Source organism: Lissotriton helveticus, chromosome 4_1 (assembly GCF_964261635.1).
Source record: "Lissotriton helveticus chromosome 4_1, aLisHel1.1, whole genome shotgun sequence".
NCBI lineage: Eukaryota > Metazoa > Chordata > Amphibia > Caudata > Salamandridae > Lissotriton > Lissotriton helveticus.
Genome location: NC_136063.1, coordinates 970,148,384 through 970,166,382, shown reverse-complemented (window position 1 = coordinate 970,166,382; position 17,999 = coordinate 970,148,384). Strand labels below are relative to the sequence as shown.

Sequence of the window (17,999 nt, the reverse complement as noted above, 5' to 3'; positions counted from 1 at the left end):
TCAAATGTATTCATCCAGTCCTTCAAGCAGCGTTTGATCCAAGGAGATAAACAGTCCAAAATGAGACACAAGAAAAATTAATCTTTTTCAAAGAATTAAACTTGGCCTGTTCAGGGATCGAACCTGTGACCTTGGCGTTATTAGCACCACGCTCTAACCAACTGAGCTAAAAGGCCAATTTGCACATCTTCTGGAGGACTAGCACAGGAAGCAGTGCTAATGATAGTTCAACCGGGAGATTTGGAAAGCTTAATTTCAGCTGTTTAATATGAATTAACTTTCATATTATCAACATGAAGAAACTAATATGACTTCAAAAAAATTGCAATACAAAAGGGATTTCCATACTTAGTGTTAGAATTTTGAACCACTAACGTTTTTTCCACGTGGTTTAGCAATAAATAAATATTCATCACCTATATTCAATTGATTCATCTAATCATTCTATCAGCTTCTGCGCAAAGGAAATATGGAGGTAAACATGATACAGAAGAAAATACATCTATTTTCAACATTAAAGGAGCATCAAGTATTGGCTTGGAGACTGATTGAAATTATGTCCTTTGCGTTTTTAACGTCATGCTCTAACAGACTAAACTAATAGGCTCACTAAATATATAGAATACTTTTGAAGAATTAGCAGATGATGAAATGCTACTGATTCCATCCAATCCTTCAAGCAGCGTGTGATTGAAGAAGATTAACAGTCCAAAATGAGACACAAGAAAAATTCATCTTTGTTCAAACAATTGAACTTGGCCTGTACAGGGATCGAACCTGTGACCTTGGCGTTATTAGCACCACGCTCTAACCATCTGAGCTAACAGGCCATTTTGCACAACTACCTTGATGTCCAGCAAATGAAGAAGGGCAAATAATAGTTAACCCAGGAGATTTGGAAAACTTAATTTCAGCAGTTTACCATGAAGTTATTGTTATATATTATCAACATGAAGAAACTAATATGACTTAAAAAAAATACAATACAAAAGAGATTTTCATACTTAGTGTTAGAACTTAGAACCATTAACGTTTTTTTCATGTGGTTAAGCAATAAATAAATATTCATCACCTATATTGAATTGATTCATCTAATCATTTTATCAGCTTCTCCTCAAAGGAAATATAGAGATAAACATGATACAGTAGAAAATACATCTATTTTCAACATTAAAGGAGCATCAAGTATTGGTTTGGAGACTGATTGAAAGTATGTCCTTGTCGTTTTTAACTTCATGCTCTAACAGACTAAACTAATAGAGTCACTAAATATATAGCATACTATTAAAGATGAAGCAGATGATGAAGTCCTACTGATTGTTAATCCGGGATAGTTGGAAAGCTTATACTCAGCTGTTTACATTCATAGTATCTTTATATATTATCAACAAGACTAAACAAAAATGATATCAATAAATTGCTATAAATAAGAGATTTAGTTACTTGGCGTTAGAACTTAGAATCATTAATAGATATTCCAGGCGCTTTAAGAATAGTAATTAATTCTATAAATATATCAAATGTATTCATCCAATCCTTCAAGCAGCGTTTGATCCAAGGAGATAAACAGTCCAAAATGAGACACAAGAAATATTCATCTTTTTTCAAAGAATTAAACTTGGCCTGTACAGGGATCGAACCTGTGACCTTGGCGTTATTAGCACCACGCTCTAACCAACTGAGCTAACAGGCCAATTTGCACATCTTCTGGAGGACCAGCACAGGAAGCAGTGCTAATGATAGTTCAACCGGGAGATTTGGAAAGCTTAATTTCAGCTGTTTAATATGAATTAACTTTCATATTATCAACATGAAGAAACTAATATGACTTCAAAAAAATTGCAATACAAAAGAGATTTCCATACTTAGTGTTAGAATTTTGAACCAGTAACGTTTTTCCACGTGGTTTAGCAATAAATAAATATTCATCACCTATATTCAATTGATTCATCTAATCATTCTATCAGCTTCTGCGCAAAGGAAATATAGAGGTAAACATGATACAGAGAAAATACATCTATTTTCAACATTAAAGGAGAATCAAGTATTGGCTTGGAGACTGATTGAAATTATGTCCTTTGCGTTTTTAACTTCATGCTCTAACAGACTAAACTAATAGGCTCACTAAATATATAGAATACTTTTGAAGAATTAGCAGATGATGAAATGCTACTGATTCCATCCAATCCTTCAAGCAGCGTGTGATTCAAGGAGATAAACAGTCCAAAATGAGACACTAGAAAAATTAATCTTTTTTCAAACAATTAAACGTGGCCTGTACAGGGATCGAACCTGTGACCTTGGCGTTATTAGCACCACGCTCTAACCATCTGAGCTAAAAGGCCAATTTGCACATCTTCTGGAGGACCAGCACACGAAGCAGTGCTAATGATAGTTCAACCGGGAGATTTGGAAAGCTTAATTTCAGCTGTTTAATATGAATTAACTTTCATATTATCAACATGAAGAAACTAATATGACTTCAAAAAAATTGCAATACAAAAGAGATTTCCACACTTAGTGTTAGAATTTTGAACCACTAACGTTTTTTCCACGTGGTTTAGCAATAAATAAATATTCATCACCTATATTCAATTGATTCATCTAATCATTCTATCAGCTTCTGCGCAAAGGAAATATAGAGGTAAACATGATACAGAGAAAATACATCTATTTTCAACATTAAAGGAGAATCAAGCATTGGCTTGGAGACTGATTGAAATTATGTCCTTTGCGTTTTTAACTTCATGCTCTAACAGACTAAACTAATAGGCTCACTAAATATATAGAATACTTTTGAAGAATTAGCAGATGATGAAATGCTACTGATTCCATCCAATCCTTCAAGCAGCGTGTGATTCAAGGAGATAAACAGTCCAAAATGAGACACTAGAAAAATTAATCTTTTTTCAAACAATTAAACTTGGCCTGTACAGGGATCGAACCTGTGACCTTGGCGTTATTAGCACCACGCTCTAACCAACTGAGCTAAAAGGCCAATTTGCACATCTTCTGGAGGACCAGCACACGAAGCAGTGCTAATGATAGTTCAACCGGGAGATTTGGAAAGCTTAATTTCAGCTGTTTAATATGAATTAACTTTCATATTATCAACATGAAGAAACTAATATGACTTCAAAAAAATTGCAATACAAAAGAGATTTCCACACTTAGTGTTAGAATTTTGAACCACTAACGTTTTTTTCTACGTGGTTTAGCAATAAATAAATATTCATCACCTATATTCAATTGATTCATCTAATCATTCTATCAGCTTCTGCGCAAAGGAAATATAGAGGTAAACATGATACAGAGAAAATACATCTATTTTCAACATTAAAGGAGAATCAAGTATTGGCTTGGAGACTGATTGAAATTATGTCCTTTGCGTTTTTAACTTCATGCTCTAACAGACTAAACTAATAGGCTCACTAAATATATAGAATACTTTTGAAGAATTAGCAGATGATGAAATGCTACTGATTCCATCCAATCCTTCAAGCAGCGTGTGATTCAAGAAGATTAACAGTCCAAAATGAGACACAAGAAAAATTCATCTTTGTTCAAACAATTGAACTTGGCCTATACAGGGATCGAACCTGTGACCTTGGCGTTATTAGCACCATGCTCTAACCATCTGAGCTAACAGGTCATTTTGCACCACTACCTGGAGGTCCAGCAAATGAAGAAGGGCAAATGATAGTTAACCCAGGAGATTTGGAAAGCTTAATTTCAGCAGTTTACCATGAAGTTATTGTTATATATTATCAACATGAAGAAACTAATATGACTTTAAAAAAATTACAATACAAAAGAGATTTTCATACTTAGTGTTAGAACTTAGAACCATTAACTTTTTTTCCATGTGGTTAAGAAATAAATAAATATTCATCACCTATATTGAATTGATTCATCTAATCATTTTATCAGCTTCTCCTCAAAGGAAATATAGAGATAAACATGATACAGTAGAAAATACATCTATTTTCAACATTAAAGGAGCATCAAGTATTGGCTTGGAGACTGATTGAAAGTATGTCCTTGTCATTTTTAACTTCATGCTCTAACAGACTAAACTAATAGAGTCACTAAATATATAGCATACTATTGAAGATGAAGCAGATGATGAAGTACTACTGATTGTTAATCCGGGATAGTTGGAAAGCTTATATTCAGCTATTTACATTCATAGTATCTTTATATATTATCAACAAGACTAAACAAAAATGATCTCAATAAATTGCTATAAATAAGAGATTTAGTTACTTGGCGTTAGAACTTAGAACCATTAATAGATATTCCAGGCGCTTTAAGAATAGTAATTAATTCTATAATTATATCAAATGTATTCATCCAGTCCTTCAAGCAGCGTTTGATCCAAGGAGATAAACAGTCCAAAATGAGACACAAGAAAAATTTATCTTTTTCAAAGAATTAAATTTGGCCTGTACAGGGATCGAATCTGTGACCTTGGCGTTATTAGCACCACGCTCTAACCAACTGAGCTAAAAGGCCAATTTGCACATCTTCTGGAGGACCAGCACAGGAAGCAGTGCTAATGATAGTTCAACCGGAAGATTTGGAAAGCTTAATTTCAGCTGTTTAATATGAATTAACTTTCATATTATCAACATGAAGAAACTAATATGACTTCAAAAAAATTGCAATACAAAAGGGATTTCCATACTTAGTGTTAGAATTTTGAACCACTAACGTTTTTTCCACGTGGTTTAGCAATAAATAAATATTCATCACCTATATTCAATTGATTCATCTAATCATTCTATCAGCTTCTGCGCAAAGGAAATATGGAGGTAAACATGATACAGAAGAAAATACATCTATTTTCAACATTAAAGGAGCATCAAGTATTGGCTTGGAGACTGATTGAAATTATGTCCTTTGCGTTTTTAACTTCATGCTCTAACAGACTAAACTAATAGGCTCACTAAATATATAGAATACTTTTGAAGAATTAGCAGATGATGAAATGCTACTGATTCCATCCAATCCTTCAAGCAGCGTGTGATTCAAGAAGATTAACAGTCCAAAATGAGACACAAGAAAAATTCATCTTTGTTCAAACAATTGAACTTGGCCTGTACAGGGATCGAACCTGTGACCTTGGCGTTATTAGCACCACGCTCAAACCATCTGAGCTAACAGGCCATTTTGCACAACTACCTGGATGTCCAGCAAATGAAGAAGGGCAAATAATAGTTAACCCAGGAGATTTGGAAAACTTAATTTCAGCAGTTTACCATGAAGTTATTGTTATATATTATCAACATGAAGAAACTAATATGACTTAAAAAAATACAATACAAAAGAGATTTTCATACTTAGTGTTAGAACTTAGAACCATTAACGTTTTTTTCATGTGGTTAAGCAATAAATAAATATTCATCACCTATATTGAATTGATTCATCTAATCATTTTATCAGCTTCTCCTCAAAGGAAATATAGAGATAAACATGATACAGTAGAAAATACATCTATTTTCAACATTAAAGGAGCATCAAGTATTGGTTTGGAGACTGATTGAAAGTATGTCCTTGTCGTTTTTAACTTCATGCTCTAACAGACTAAACTAATAGAGTCACTAAATATATAGCATACTATTGAAGATGAAGCAGATGATGAAGTCCTACTGATTGTTAATCCGGGATAGTTGGAAAGCTTATATTCAGCTGTTTACATTCATAGTATCTTTATATATTATCAACAAGACTAAACAAAAATGATATCAATAAATTGCTATAAATAAGAGATTTAGTTACTTGGCGTTAGAACTTAGAATCATTAATAGATATTCCAGGCGCTTTAAGAATAGTAATTAATTCTATAATTATATGAAATGTATTCATCCAGTCCTTCAAGCAGCGTTTGATCCAAGGAGATAAACAGTCCAAAATGAGACACAAGAAAAATTAATCTTTTTTCAAAGAATTAAACTTGGCCTGTACAGGGATCGAACCTGTGACCTTGGCGTTTTTAGCACCACGCTCTAACCAACTGAGCTAAAAGGCCAATTTGCACATCGTCTGGAGGACCAGCACACCAAGCAGTGCTAATGATAGTTCAACCGGGAGATTTGGAAAGCTTAATTTCAGCTGTTTAATATGAATTAACTTTCATATTATCAACATGAAGAAACTAATATGACTTCAAAAAAATTGCAATACAAAAGAGATTTCCATACTTAGTGTTAGAATTTTGAACCAGTAACGTTTTTTCCACGTGGTTTAGCAATAAATAAATATTCATTACCTATATTCAATTGATTCATCTAATCATTCTATCAGCTTCTGCGCAAAGGAAATATGGATGTAAACATGATACAGAAGAAAATACATCTATTTTCAACATTAAAGGAGCTTCAAATATTGGCTAGGAGACTGATTGAAATTATGTCCTTTGCGTTTTTAACTTCATGCTCTAACAGACTAAACTAATAGGCTCACTAAATATATAGAATACTTTTGAAGAATTAGCAGATGATGAAATGCTACTGATTCCATCCAATCCTTCAAGCAGCGTGTGATTCAAGAAGATTAACAGTCCAAAATGAGACACAAGAAAAAATCATCTTTGTTCAAACAATTGAACTTGGCCTGTACAGGGATCAAACCTGTGACCTTGGCGTTATTAGCACCACACTCTAACCATCTGAGCTAACAGGACATTTTGCACAACTACCTGGAGGTCCAGCAAATGAAGAAGGGCAAATGATAGTTAACCCAGGAGATTTGGAAAACTTAATTTCAGCAGTTTACCATGAAGTTATTGTTATATATTATCAACATGAAGAAACTAATATGACTTAAAAAAAAATACAATACAAAAGAGATTTTCATACTTAGTGTTAGAACTTAGAACCATTAACGTTTTTTTCATGTGGTTAAGCAATAAATAAATATTCATCACCTATATTGAATTGATTCATCTAATCATTTTATCAGCTTCTCCTCAAAGGAAATATAGAGATAAACATGATACAGTAGAAAATACATCTATTTTCAACATTAAAGGAGCATCAAGTATTGGCTTGGAGACTGATTGAAAGTATGTCCTTGGCGTTTTTAACTTCATGCTCTAACAGACTAAACTAATAGAGTCACTAAATATATAGCATACTATTGAAGATGAAGCAGATGATGAAGTCCTACTGATTGTTAATCCGGGATAGTTGGAAAGCTTATATTCAGCTGTTTACATTCATAGTATCTTTATATATTATCAACAAGACTAAAGAAAAATGATCTCAATAAATTGCAATAAATAAAAGATTTAGTTACTTGGCGTTAGAACTTAGTACAATTAATAGATATTCCAGGCGCTTTAAGAATAGTAATTAATTCTATAAATATATCAAATGTATTCATCCAATCCTTCAAGCAGCGTTTGATCCAAGGAGATAAACAGTCCAAAATGAGACACAAGAAATATTCATCTTTTTTCAAAGAATTAAACTTGGCCTGTACAGGGATCGAACCTGTGACCTTGGCAATATTAGCACCACGCTCTAACCAACTGAGCTAACAGGCCAATTTGCACATCTTCTGGAGGACCAGCACAGGAAGCAGTGCTAATGATAGTTCAACCGGGAGATTTGGAAAGCTTAATTTCAGCTGTTTAATATGAATTAACTTTCATATTATCAACATGAAGAAACTAATATGACTTCAAAAAAATTGCAATACAAAAGAGATTTCCATACTTAGTGTTAGAATTTTGAACCACTAACGTTTTTTCCAGGTGGTTTAGCAATAAATAAATATTCATCACCTATATTGAATTGATTCATCTAATCATTTTATCAGCTTCTCCTCAAAGGAAATATAGAGATAAACATGATACAGTAGAAAATACATCTATTTTCAACATTAAAGGAGCATCAAGTATTGGCTTGGAGACTGATTGAAAGTATGTCCTCGGCGTTTTTAACTTCATGCTCTAACAGACTAAACTAATAGAGTCACTAAATATATAGCATACTATTGAAGATGAAGCAGATGATGAAGTCCTACTGATTGTTAATCCGGGATAGTTGGAAAGCTTATATTCAGCTGTTTACATTCATAGTATCTTTATATATTATCAACAAGACTAAACAAAAATGATCTCAATAAATTGCAATAAATAAAAGATTTAGTTACTTGGCGTTAGAACTTAGTACAATTAATAGATATTCCAGGCGCTTTAAGAATAGTAATTAATTCTATAAATATATCAAATGTATTCATCCAATCCTTCAAGCAGCGTTTGATCCAAGGAGATAAACAGTCCAAAATGAGACACAAGAAATATTCATCTTTTTTCAAAGAATTAAACTTGGCCTGTACAGGGATCGAACCTGTGACCTTGGCGTTATTAGCACCACGCTCTAACCAACTGAGCTAACAGGCCAATTTGCACATCTTCTGGAGGACCAGCACAGGAAGCAGTGCTAATGATAGTTCAACCGGGAGATTTGGAAAGCTTAATTTCAGCTGTTTAATATGAATTAACTTTCATATTATCAACATGAAGAAACTAATATGACTTCAAAAAAATTGCAATACAAAAGAGATTTCCATACTTAGTGTTAGAATTTTGAACCAGTAACGTTTTTTCCACGTGGTTTAGCAATAAATAAATATTCATCACCTATATTCAATTGATTCATCTAATCATTCTATCAGCTTCTGCGCAAAGGAAATATAGAGGTAAACATGATACAGAGAAAATACATCTATTTTCAACATTAAAGGAGAATCAAGTATTGGCTTGGAGACTGATTGAAATTATGTCCTTTGCGTTTTTAACTTCATGCTCTAACAGACTAAACTAATAGGCTCACTAAATATATAGAATACTTTTGAAGAATTAGCAGATGATGAAATGCTACTGATTCCATCCAATCCTTCAAGCAGCGTGTGATTCAAGGAGATAAACAGTCCAAAATGAGACACTAGAAAAATTAATCTTTTTTCAAACAATTAAACTTGGCCTGTACAGGGATCGAACCTGTGACCTTGGCGTTATTAGCACCACGCTCTAACCATCTGAGCTAAAAGGCCAATTTGCACATCTTCTGGAGGACCAGCACACGAAGCAGTGCTAATGATAGTTCAACCGGGAGATTTGGAAAGCTTAATTTCAGCTGTTTAATATGAATTAACTTTCATATTATCAACATGAAGAAACTAATATGACTTCAAAAAAATTGCAATACAAAAGAGATTTCCACACTTAGTGTTAGAATTTTGAACCACTAACGTTTTTTCCACGTGGTTTAGCAATAAATAAATATTCATCACCTATATTCAATTGATTCATCTAATCATTCTATCAGCTTCTGCGCAAAGGAAATATAGAGGTAAACATGATACAGAGAAAATACATCTATTTTCAACATTAAAGGAGAATCAAGTATTGGCTTGGAGACTGATTGAAATTATGTCCTTTGCGTTTTTAACTTCATGCTCTAACAGACTAAACTAATAGGCTCACTAAATATATAGAATACTTTTGAAGAATTAGCAGATGATGAAATGCTACTGATTCCATCCAATCCTTCAAGCAGCGTGTGATTCAAGGAGAGAAACAGTCCAAAATGAGACACTAGAAAAATTAATCTTTTTTCAAACAATTAAACTTGGCCTGTACAGGGATCGAACCTGTGACCTTGGCGTTATTAGCACCACGCTCTAACCAACTGAGCTAAAAGGCCAATTTGCACATCTTCTGGAGGACCAGCACACGAAGCAGTGCTAATGATAGTTCAACCGGGAGATTTGGAAAGCTTAATTTCAGCTGTTTAATATGAATTAACTTTCATATTATCAACATGAAGAAACTAATATGACTTCAAAAAAATTGCAATACAAAAGAGATTTCCACACTTAGTGTTAGAATTTTGAACCACTAACGTTTTTTCCACGTGGTTTAGCAATAAATAAATATTCATCACCTATATTCAATTGATTCATCTAATCATTCTATCAGCTTCTGCGCAAAGGAAATATAGAGGTAAACATGATACAGAGAAAATACATCTATTTTCAACATTAAAGGAGAATCAAGTATTGGCTTGGAGACTGATTGAAATTATGTCCTTTGCGTTTTTAACTTCATGCTCTAACAGACTAAACTAATAGGCTCACTAAATATATAGAATACTTTTGAAGAATTAGCAGATGATGAAATGCTACTGATTCCATCCAATCCTTCAAGCAGCGTGTGATTCAAGGAGATAAACAGTCCAAAATGAGACACTAGAAAAATTAATCTTTTTTCAAACAATTAAACTTGGCCTGTACAGGGATCGAACCTGTGACCTTGGCGTTATTAGCACCACGCTCTAACCATCTGAGCTAACAGGCCATTTTGCACAACTACCTGGATGTCCAGCAAATGAAGAAGGGCAAATAATAGTTAACCCAGGAGATTTGGAAAACTTAATTTCAGCCGTTTACCATGAAGTTATTGTTATATATTATCCACATGAAGAAACTAATATGACTTAAAAAAAATACAATACAAAAGAGATTTTCATACTTAGTGTTAGAACTTAGAACCATTAACGTTTTTTCCATGTGGTTAAGCAATAAATAAATATTCATCACCTATATTGAATTGATTCATCTAATCATTTTATCAGCTTCTCCTCAAAGGAAATATAGAGATAAACATGATACAGTAGAAAATACATCTATTTTCAACATTAAAGGAGCATCAAGTATTGGCTTGGAGACTGATTGAAAGTATGTCCTTGTCGTTTTTAACTTCATGCTCTAACAGACTAAACTAATAGAGTCACTAAATATATAGCATACTACTGAAGATGAAGCAGATGATGAAGTCCTACTGATTGTTAATCCGGGATAGTTGGAAAGCTTATATTCAGCTGTTTACATTCATAGTATCTTTATATATTATCAACAAGACTAAACAAAAATGATCTCAATAAATTGCAATAAATAAGAGATTTAGTTACTTGGCGTTAGAACTTAGAACCATTAATAGATATTCCAGGCGCTTTAAGAATAGTAATTAATTCTATAATTATATCAAATGTATTCATCCAATCCTTCAAGCAGCTTTTGATCCAAGGAGATAAACAGTCCAAAATGAGACACAAGAAAAATTAATCTTTTTCAAAGAATTAAACTTGGCCTGTACAGGGATCGAATCTGTGACCTTGGCGTTATTAGCACCACGCTCTAACCAACTGAGCTAAAAGGCCGATTTGCACATCTTCTGGAGGACCAGCACAGGAAGCAGTGCTAATGATAGTTCAACCGGGAGATTTGGAAAGCTTAATTTCAGCTGTTTAATATGAATTAACTTTCATATTATCAACATGAAGAAACTAATATGACTTCAAAAAAATTGCAATACAAAAGGGATTTCCATACTTAGTGTTAGAATTTTGAACCACTAACGTTTTTTCCACGTGGTTTAGCAATAAATAAATATTCATCACCTATATTCAATTGATTCATCTAATCATTCTATCAGCTTCTGCGCAAAGGAAATATGGAGGTAAACATGATACAGAAGAAAATACATCTATTTTCAACATTAAAGGAGCATCAAGTATTGGCTTGGAGACTGATTGAAATTATGTCCTTTGCGTTTTTAACTTCATGCTCTAACAGACTAAACTAATAGGCTCACTAAATATATAGAATACTTTTGAAGAATTAGAAGATGATGAAATGCTACTGATTCCATCCAATCCTTCAAGCAGCGTGTGATTCAAGAAGATTAACAGTCCAAAATGAGACACAAGAAAAATTCATCTTTGTTCAAACAATAGAACTTGGCCTGTACAGGGATCGAACCTGTGACCTTGGCGTTATTAGCACCACGCTCTAACCTTCTGAGCTAACAGGCCATTATGCACAACTACCTGGATGTCCAGCAAATGAAGAAGGGCAAATAATAGTTAACCCAGGAGATTTGGAAAACTTAATTTCAGCCGTTTACCATGAAGTTATTGTTATATATTATCCACATGAAGAAACTAATATGACTTAAAAAAAATACAATACAAAAGAGATTTTCATACTTAGTGTTAGAACTTAGAACCATTAACGTTTTTTCCATGTGGTTAAGCAATAAATAAATATTCATCACCTATATTGAATTGATTCATCTAATCATTTTATCAGCTTCTCCTCAAAGGAAATATAGAGATAAACATGATACAGTAGAAAATACATCTATTTTCAACATTAAAGGAGCATCAAGTATTGGCTTGGAGACTGATTGAAAGTATGTCCTTGTCGTTTTTAACTTCATGCTCTAACAGACTAAACTAATAGAGTCACTAAATATATAGCATACTATTGAAGATGAAGCAGATGATGAAGTCCTACTGATTGTTAATCCGGGATAGTTGGAAAGCTTATATTCAGATATTTACATTCATAGTATCTTTATATATTATCAACAAGACTAAACAAAAATGATCTCAATAAATTGCTATAAATAAGAGATTTAGTTACTTGGCGTTAGAACTTAGAACCATTAATAGATGTTCCAGGCGCTTTAAGAATAGTAATTAATTCTATAATTATATCAAATGTATTCATCCAGTCCTTCAAGCAGCGTTTGATCCAAGGAGATAAACAGTCCAAAATGAGACACAAGAAAAATTTATCTTTTTCAAAGAATTAAACTTGGCCTGTACAGGGATCGAATCTGTGACCTTGGCATTATTAGCACCACGCTCTAACCAACTGAGCTAAAAGGCCAATTTGCACATCTTCTGGAGGACCAGCACAGGAAGCAGTGCTAATGATAGTTCAACCGGGAGATTTGGAAAGCTTAATTTCAGCTGTTTAATATGAATTAACTTTCATATTATCAACATGAAGAAACTAATATGACTTCAAAAAAATTGCAATACAAAAGGGATTTCCATACTTAGTGTTAGAATTTTGAACCACTAACGTTTTTTCCACGTGGTTTAGCAATAAATAAATATTCATCACCTATATTCAATTGATTCATCTAATCATTCTATCAGCTTCTGCGCAAAGGAAATATGGAGGTAAACATGATACAGAAGAAAATACATCTATTTTCAACATTAAAGGAGCATCAAGTATTGGCTTGGAGACTGATTGAAATTATGTCCTTTGCGTTTTTAACTTCATGCTCTAACAGACTAAACTAATAGGCTCACTAAATATATAGAATACTTTTGAAGAATTAGAAGATGATGAAATGCTACTGATTCCATCCAATCCTTCAAGCAGCGTGTGATTCAAGAAGATTAACAGTCCAAAATGAGACACAAGAAAAATTCATCTTTGTTCAAACAATAGAACTTGGCCTGTACAGGGATCGAACCTGTGACCTTGGCGTTATTAGCACCACGCTCTAACCATCTGAGCTAACAGGCCATTTTGCACAACTACCTGGATGTCCAGCAAATGAAGAAGGGCAAATAATAGTTAACCCAGGAGATTTGGAAAACTTAATTTCAGCCGTTTACCATGAAGTTATTGTTATATATTATCCACATGAAGAAACTAATATGACTTAAAAAAAATACAATACAAAAGAGATTTTCATACTTAGTGTTAGAACTTAGAACCATTAACGTTTTTTCCATGTGGTTAAGCAATAAATAAATATTCATCACCTATATTGAATTGATTCATCTAATCATTTTATCAGCTTCTCCTCAAAGGAAATATAGAGATAAACATGATACAGTAGAAAATACATCTATTTTCAACATTAAAGGAGCATCAAGTATTGGCTTGGAGACTGATTGAAAGTATGTCCTTGTCGTTTTTAACTTCATGCTCTAACAGACTAAACTAATAGAGTCACTAAATATATAGCATACTATTGAAGATGAAGCAGATGATGAAGTCCTACTGATTGTTAATCCGGGATAGTTGGAAAGCTTATATTCAGATATTTACATTCATAGTATCTTTATATATTATCAACAAGACTAAACAAAAATGATCTCAATAAATTGCTATAAATAAGAGATTTAGTTACTTGGCGTTAGAACTTAGAACCATTAATAGATATTCCAGGCGCTTTAAGAATAGTAATTAATTCTATAATTATATCAAATGTATTCATCCAGTCCTTCAAGCAGCGTTTGATCCAAGGAGATAAACAGTCCAAAATGAGACACAAGAAAAATTAATCTTTTTCAAAGAATTAAACTTGGCCTGTACAGGGATCGAATCTGTGACCTTGGCGTTATTAGCACCACGCTCTAACCAACTGAGCTAAAAGGCCAATTTGCACATCTTCTGGAGGACCAGCACAGGAAGCAGTGCTAATGATAGTTCAACCGGGAGATTTGGAAAGCTTAATTTCAGCTGTTTAATATGAATTAACTTTCATATTATCAACATGAAGAAACTAATATGACTTCAAAAAAATTGCAATACAAAAGGGATTTCCATACTTAGTGTTAGAATTTTGAACCACTAACGTTTTTTCCACGTGGTTTAGCAATAAATAAATATTCATCACCTATATTCAATTGATTCATCTAATCATTCTATCAGCTTCTGCGCAAAGGAAATATGGAGGTAAACATGATACAGAAGAAAATACATCTATTTTCAACATTAAAGGAGCATCAAGTATTGGCTTGGAGACTGATTGAAATTATGTCCTTTGCGTTTTTAACTTCATGCTCTAACAGACTAAACTAATAGGCTCACTAAATATATAGAATACTTTTGAAGAATTAGCAGATGATGAAATGCTACTGATTCCAGCCAATCCTTCAAGCAGCGTGTGATTCAAGAAGATTAACAGTCCAAAATGAGACACAAGAAAAATTCATCTTTGTTCAAACAATTGAACTTGGCCTGTACAGGGAAAGAACCTGTGACCTTGGCGTTATTAGCACCACGCTCTAACCATCTGAGCTAACAGGCCATTTTGCACATCTACCTGGATGTCCAGCAAATGAAGAAGGGCAAATAATAGTTAACCCAGGAGATTTGGAAAACTTAATTTCAGCAGTTTACCATGAAGTTATTGTTATATATTATCAACATGAAGAAACTAATATGACTTAAAAAAAATACAATACAAAAGAGATTTTCATACTTAGTGTTAGAACTTAGAACCATTAACGTTTTTTTCATGTGGTTAAGCAATAAATAAATATTCATCACCTATATTGAATTGATTCATCTAATCATTTTATCAGCTTCTCCTCAAAGGAAATATAGAGATAAACATGATACAGTAGAAAATACATCTATTTTCAACATTAAAGGAGCATCAAGTATTGGCTTGGAGACTGATTGAAAGTATGTCCTTGTCGTTTTTAACTTCATGCTCTAACAGACTAAACTAATAGAGTCACTAAATATATAGCATACTATTGAAGATGAAGCAGATGATGAAGTCCTACTGATTGTTAATCCGGGATAGTTGGAAAGCTTATATTCAGCTATTTACATTCATAGTATCTTTATATATTATCAACAAGACTAAACAAAAATGATCTCAATAAATTGCTATAAATAAGAGATTTAGTTACTTGGCGTTAGAACTTAGAACCATTAATAGATATTCCAGGCGCTTTAAGATTAGTAATTAATTCTATAATTATATCAAATGTATTCATCCAGTCCTTCAAGCAGCGTTTGATCCAAGGAGATAAACAGTCCAAAATGAGACACAAGAAAAATTAATCTTTTTCAAAGAATTAAACTTGGCCTGTACATAGATCGAATCTGTGACCTTGGCGTTATTAGCACCACACTCTAACCAACTGAGCTAAAAGGCCGATTTGCACATCTTCTGGAGGACCAGCACCTGAAGCAGTGCTAATGATAGTTCAACCGGGAGATTTGGAAAGCTTAATTTCAGCTGTTTAATATGAATTAACTTTCATATTATCAACATGAAGAAACTAATATGACTTCAAAAAAATTGCAATACAAAAGGGATTTCCATACTTAGTGTTAGAATTTTGAACCACTAACGTTTTTTCCACGTGGTTTAGCAATAAATAAATATTCATCACCTATATTCAATTGATTCATCTAATCATTCTATCAGCTTCTGCGCAAAGGAAATATGGAGGTAAACATGATACAGAAGAAAATACATCTATTTTCAACATTAAAGGAGCATCAAGTATTGGCTTGGAGACTGATTGAAATTATGTCCTTTGCGTTTTTAACTTCATGCTCTAACAGACTAAACTAATAGGCTCACTAAATATATAGAATACTTTTGAAGAATTAGCAGATGATGAAATGCTACTGATTCCATCCAATCCTTCAAGCAGCGTGTGATTCAAGAAGATTAACAGTCCAAAATGAGACACAAGAAAAATTCATCTTTGTTCAAACAATTGAACTTGGCCTGTACAGGGATCGAACCTGTGACCTTGGCGTTATTAGCACCACGCTCTAACCATCTGAGCTAACAGGCCATTTTGCACAACTACCTGGATGTCCAGCAAATGAAGAAGGGCAAATAATAGTTAACCCAGGAGATTTGGAAAACTTAATTTCAGCAGTTTACCATGAAGTTATTGTTATATATTATCAACATGAAAAAACTAATATGACTTAAAAAAAATACAATACAAAAGAGATTTTCATACTTAGTGTTAGAACTTAGAACCATTAACGTTTTTTTCATGTGGTTAAGCAATAAATAAATATTCATCACCTATATTGAATTGATTCATCTAATCATTTTATCAGCTTCTCCTCAAAGGAAATATAGAGATAAACATGATACAGTAGAAAATACATCTATTTTCAACATTAAAGGAGCATCAAGTATTGGTTTGGAGACTGATTGAAAGTATGTCCTTGTCGTTTTTAACTTCATGCTCTAACAGACTAAACTAATAGAGTCACTAAATATATAGCATACTATTGAAGATGAAGCAGATGATGCAGTCCTACTGATTGTTAATCCGGGATAGTTGGAAAGCTTATATTCAGCTGTTTACATTCATAGTATCTTTATATATTATCAACAAGACTAAACAAAAATGATATCAATAAATTGCTATAAATAAGAGATTTAGTTACTTGGCGTTAGAACTTAGAATCATTAATAGATATTCCAAGCGCTTTAAGAATAGTAATTAATTCTATAATTATATTAAATGTATTCATCCAGTCCTTCAAGCAGCGTTTGATCCAAGGAGATAAACAGTCCAAAATGAGACACAAGAAAAATTAATCTTTTTTCAAAGAATTAAACTTGGCCTGTACAGGGATCGAACCTGTGACCTTGGCGTTATTAGCACCACGCTCTAACCAACTGAGCTAAAAGGCCAATTTGCATATCTTCTGGAGGAGCAGCACACGAAGCAGTGCTAATGATAGTTCAACCGGGAGATTTGGAAAGCTTAATTTCAGCTGTTTAATATGAATTAACTTTCATATTATCAACATGAAGAAACTAATATGACTTCAAAAAAATTGCAATACAAAAGAGATTTCCATACTTAGTGTTAGAATTTTGAACCAGTAACGTTTTTTCCACGTGGTTTAGCAATAAATAAATATTCATCACCTATATTCAATTGATTCATCTAATCATTCTATCAGCTTCTGTGCAAAGGAAATATGGATGTAAACATGATACAGAAGAAAATACATCTATTTTCAACATTAAAGGAGCTTCAAATATTGGCTAGGAGACTGATTGAAATTATGTCCTTTGCGTTTTTAACTTCATGCTCTAACAGACTAAACTAATAGGCTCACTAAATATATAGAATACTTTTGAAGAATTAGCAGATGATGAAATGCTACTGATTCCATCCAATCCTTCAAGCAGCGTGTGATTCAAGAAGATTAACAGTCCAAAATGAGACACAAGAAAAATTCATCTTTGTTCAAACAATTGAACTTGGCCTGTACAGGGATCGAACCTGTGACCTTGGTGTTATTAGCACCACGCTCTAACCATCTGAGCTAACAGGCCATTTTGCACAACTACCTGGAGGTCCAGCAAATGAAGAAGGGCAAATGAT

At 33.1% G+C, this 17,999-nt stretch overlaps 11 non-coding genes across 11 annotated transcripts; all 11 read right to left on the bottom strand.

Moving 5' to 3' along the window:
- Positions 1 to 756: 756 nt before the first annotated feature.
- TRNAI-AAU (transfer RNA isoleucine (anticodon AAU)) lies at positions 757 to 830 on the bottom strand. The gene has a single exon. It is a non-coding gene; the product is annotated as a tRNA-Ile (tRNA).
- A 789-nt stretch (positions 831 to 1,619) lies between these two features.
- On the bottom strand, positions 1,620 to 1,693 carry TRNAI-AAU (transfer RNA isoleucine (anticodon AAU)). The gene has a single exon. It is a non-coding gene; the product is annotated as a tRNA-Ile (tRNA).
- Positions 1,694 to 2,924: 1,231 nt separating this feature from the next.
- Positions 2,925 to 2,998, bottom strand: TRNAI-AAU (transfer RNA isoleucine (anticodon AAU)). Its single transcript has one exon. It is a non-coding gene; the product is annotated as a tRNA-Ile (tRNA).
- Positions 2,999 to 5,957: 2,959 nt separating this feature from the next.
- On the bottom strand, positions 5,958 to 6,031 carry TRNAF-AAA (transfer RNA phenylalanine (anticodon AAA)). The gene has a single exon. It is a non-coding gene; the product is annotated as a tRNA-Phe (tRNA).
- A 1,444-nt stretch (positions 6,032 to 7,475) lies between these two features.
- On the bottom strand, positions 7,476 to 7,549 carry TRNAI-AAU (transfer RNA isoleucine (anticodon AAU)). Its single transcript has one exon. It is a non-coding gene; the product is annotated as a tRNA-Ile (tRNA).
- A 787-nt stretch (positions 7,550 to 8,336) lies between these two features.
- On the bottom strand, positions 8,337 to 8,410 carry TRNAI-AAU (transfer RNA isoleucine (anticodon AAU)). Its single transcript has one exon. It is a non-coding gene; the product is annotated as a tRNA-Ile (tRNA).
- Positions 8,411 to 9,642: 1,232 nt separating this feature from the next.
- On the bottom strand, positions 9,643 to 9,716 carry TRNAI-AAU (transfer RNA isoleucine (anticodon AAU)). The gene has a single exon. It is a non-coding gene; the product is annotated as a tRNA-Ile (tRNA).
- A 579-nt stretch (positions 9,717 to 10,295) lies between these two features.
- On the bottom strand, positions 10,296 to 10,369 carry TRNAI-AAU (transfer RNA isoleucine (anticodon AAU)). The gene has a single exon. It is a non-coding gene; the product is annotated as a tRNA-Ile (tRNA).
- Positions 10,370 to 13,327: 2,958 nt separating this feature from the next.
- Positions 13,328 to 13,401, bottom strand: TRNAI-AAU (transfer RNA isoleucine (anticodon AAU)). Its single transcript has one exon. It is a non-coding gene; the product is annotated as a tRNA-Ile (tRNA).
- A 2,958-nt stretch (positions 13,402 to 16,359) lies between these two features.
- Positions 16,360 to 16,433, bottom strand: TRNAI-AAU (transfer RNA isoleucine (anticodon AAU)). Its single transcript has one exon. It is a non-coding gene; the product is annotated as a tRNA-Ile (tRNA).
- A 789-nt stretch (positions 16,434 to 17,222) lies between these two features.
- TRNAI-AAU (transfer RNA isoleucine (anticodon AAU)) lies at positions 17,223 to 17,296 on the bottom strand. The gene has a single exon. It is a non-coding gene; the product is annotated as a tRNA-Ile (tRNA).
- Between the last annotated feature and the right edge of the window lie 703 nt (positions 17,297 to 17,999).